The sequence below is a fragment of the Cebus imitator genome, unplaced genomic scaffold (assembly GCF_001604975.1).
Source record: "Cebus imitator isolate Cc_AM_T3 unplaced genomic scaffold, Cebus_imitator-1.0 Scaffold117, whole genome shotgun sequence".
NCBI lineage: Eukaryota > Metazoa > Chordata > Mammalia > Primates > Cebidae > Cebus > Cebus imitator.
In genome coordinates this window covers 6,341,964-6,345,282 of record NW_016107432.1, presented here as the reverse complement: position 1 = coordinate 6,345,282, position 3,319 = coordinate 6,341,964, and positions in this window count along the sequence as shown.

The window sequence follows — 3,319 nt, the reverse complement described above, 5'->3', positions numbered from 1 at the left end:
CTTACGTTCACCGTCGTTTGTTTAAAGTTGAGGTTCTCACTTTGCACATCATGCTGTTTGAGGTGTCTTCAGCTCCGCTTATCAGGCTGGTTAACAACAGATGGTACAGAGGCAGTGGAGTGAAGGGATTGGAGAGCTGAGTGTGCCCCTTGCAGGTTGGGGGAGCCGCGCCTTACACCCCATCCTTGCCAGCCCCCACCCCTCTCTCCTGGGCCTGCCACACCCTTCCTGGCATGCAGCTGTTACTTACTCTGTGCCAGCCACAGGACCAGGGCTCTCCATGTTCCCTTCAGAATCTTCTCAGAAGCCCGTGAACCTCAGAACTTTCTCAGGGCACTGAGGTCCATCTCCCCAGCGGGCGGCGGGGTGGTGCGAGGTGGGGGTCGGTGATGAGGTCTCAGGTGGACATGGCGTACAGCGGAAGGCTCTGCGAGGCCACTGAGAACTGGGCAGTGCCGGGCCGCGGTGTGGTGGGTATTGCTCTGCTTCCTGAGGCAGGAGGCTCCTGGCTGGTGGGGCAGAGCCTGGGCAGCTCTCTTCTGGCCCCTTGGTCCCAGGAGAATCCTTCGGTGTGCGACAGCACTCTCGCCTGAGCAGACATGGCTGCCCACTCTACGGGCCTCTCCCTCAGTGCCTGCTCTCCTCTCTGGGCTACTATTATGTCCTCTGCACTGTCTGCAGGCTGTGGTGGGAGGATGGCCACAGGCGTGATGGTGGCAGCAGTCACAGCCATGCCAGGTGCTAGGCCAAGTGCTGCCTGTGAGTCATCAACTCTCTGCTCTGCGGAAGAGAGGGCCATTGCCCCATTTCAAAGATGAGATGCAGGAAAGTGATGTGCATAGATCTCGACAGCAGTCAAGAGCTGGATTTCAGACTCCTGAGCCCTTGTCAGAAACACCCTCTAGGGGAGAGGACCTTTGGGAGCCTTGACCTCAACTCCAAGTGCAGGGTCTGGGGTGGGAGGGGGGTTGCTGGACTCATTTGAGCGCCTCCTGTGTGCAGGCACCACCTGCAGAGGAAGAGATGGTGCCAGCAGGGCTCACGGGCCAGGCACGGGCTGTGATGGCAGAGGTGCCGTGTGTGTGCAAACAGGAAGGGGCCGGAGTGCTTTCCTGAGTGCTGCAGCCCAGGGGAGAGCGGCTGATAGTTAAGAACCAGCCCCGAGATGTGGAGGCTGCCAGGCAGGAAGGCTCAAAGAGAATGGAGCACTGCCCCTGTGCAGTGTGGAGAGGCAGTGTGGACCTCGAGACCAGCTGTGGGTCACCAGAGAGCCACAGAGGGAAGCCTTGGGGCCAAGGGTCAATCCTCAAATGGGCCCGTGACAGGACGTGGAGGGGCTTGTAGGGTTCCCAGGGAAACCAGTGGATCTGCTTTGTGTGTTGTACAAATGTGCTCAAATATTTGCTGATGAGACTCAGGCCCTTGCCTGCCTACCCAGGAAGCTGGCCATGAACAAGAGAGGTCAGATAGGTCTTGCAGGCCCAGAGCACTGGCCTGCCCACACAGGCTCCTGTGAACATTGCCTGCAGCCAGCAGGGCCACACCACGGCACTGTCTCCCCAGACTCACTGCCGAAGCTCCATTTTCCAGGATGCCTGAACTGCCTGGGGTTGTGTGTGGAATGAGGCAAATTACCTTCTCCCCAGGCATTACAACAGAATGAGTTACTCCTGGACTCGGAAGCTTCACTCTGGACTCCAGAACCTCACAGATGATGCTCAAACATTGTTCCTCCAGCTTCTTGCCCTGCTCTGGAGCTGCTGGTAGAAACTGCTCCAGCCAAAAATAAACCCAAGTGTAAGGTGCAGTCTGGCCAGAGGTGAAGAACAGGACCCTAGGGGCTAAGTCTTGTAGCCAACCATTGCCATTTAGGGACTCTGGGACCTTGGGGAATTTTCTTGAATTCCCTAAACCTCATTTTTCCTTTCTGTTACCAAAGGTTAAAAAGGGTACCCAGCCCGGCTGGGCGTGGTGGCTCACGCCTGTAATCCCAGGAGTTTGGGAGGCCGAGGCAGGCGGATCATGAGGTCAAGAGATCGAAACCATCCTGGCCAACATGGTGAAACCCCGTATCTACTAAAAATAACAAAAATTAGCCGGGCATGGTGGCACGCGCCTGTGGTCCCAGCTACTCGGGACGCTGAGGTGGAAGAATTGCTTGAACCCGGGAGGCGGAGGTTACAGTGAGCCGAAGATTTCGCCACTGCATCCCAGCCTGGCGATAGAGCAAGACTCCGTATCAAAAAAAAAAAAAAAAGGGGGGGGTACCCAGCCCTTGTCCACTGGCTTGTGAAGATTAAATAAAAATAAGCTGAACTACTAATTATATTTACAAAAAACAGCCACAAAAACGTTGCAATGGGTTGGTAGACTCACGCCCTTCACGTGTAAACAGTATCTCATACTCTTGAACTTAAGAATTTTTTTTTTTAATTTGGGATTTTCCTCCTAAATTAAGTACATGTTTATTGCATAAAATTTGGAAATTCAGAAAAGCATGTCTTCATGTTGTTTTAAAAAACAACTGTCTTCAGTTGTTTTTAATTTTACCACCTAGAGAAAAAATACTGTTTTTAAATTCTGATCTTTTTTCCTATAAATAAAATTTTCCCATTTTACAAGTGAGTGCATTGAGGCTTAGAAAGCTGAAGTATTTGGTCCCAGGTCACAGTTGGAAGAAAGCTGAATCCAGCTCAGCCTGATGCCAAGGTCTTAGGAACATGCCATGTCTGCTCCTAGAAAGACCCTCGTATTCACCCTTGGCATTCTGTGGGTGAAATGTTAGAAGACATCATCAATTTAAAAGTCAGGGAGGGTGTAATTTTATTAAGATACATACATATTTAGCCAGGCACGGTGGTTCACGCCTGTAATCTCAGCACTTTGGGAGGCCGAGGTGGGTGAATCACCTGAGGTCAGGAGTTTGAGACCATCCTGGCCAATGTGGCAAAACCCTGTCACAGTCTACTAAAAGTACAAAGATTAGCCAGGCATGGTGGTGGGTGCATGTAATCCCAGCTACTTGGGAGGCTGAGTCAGAAAAATCGCTTGAATCCAGGAGGCAGAGGTTGCAGTGAGCTGAGATAGTGCCATTGCACTCCAGCCTGGGTAATAAGAGTGAAACTCCATCTAAAAAAAAAAAAAAATTAATCTCAAGTGTGTTAAGTCAACAAAAATGATTTTCCTTTACCGATGAAAAAGTGTTTCCTTTTCAGACCTTGGGCTCTCCTGAGTCAGTGTCTGGTTTACTCTTGCTACTGCTGCTAAAACCAGAAGGCTTCCTGCAATTTTTTTTTTTTTTTTTTTTTTTTTTTTTTTT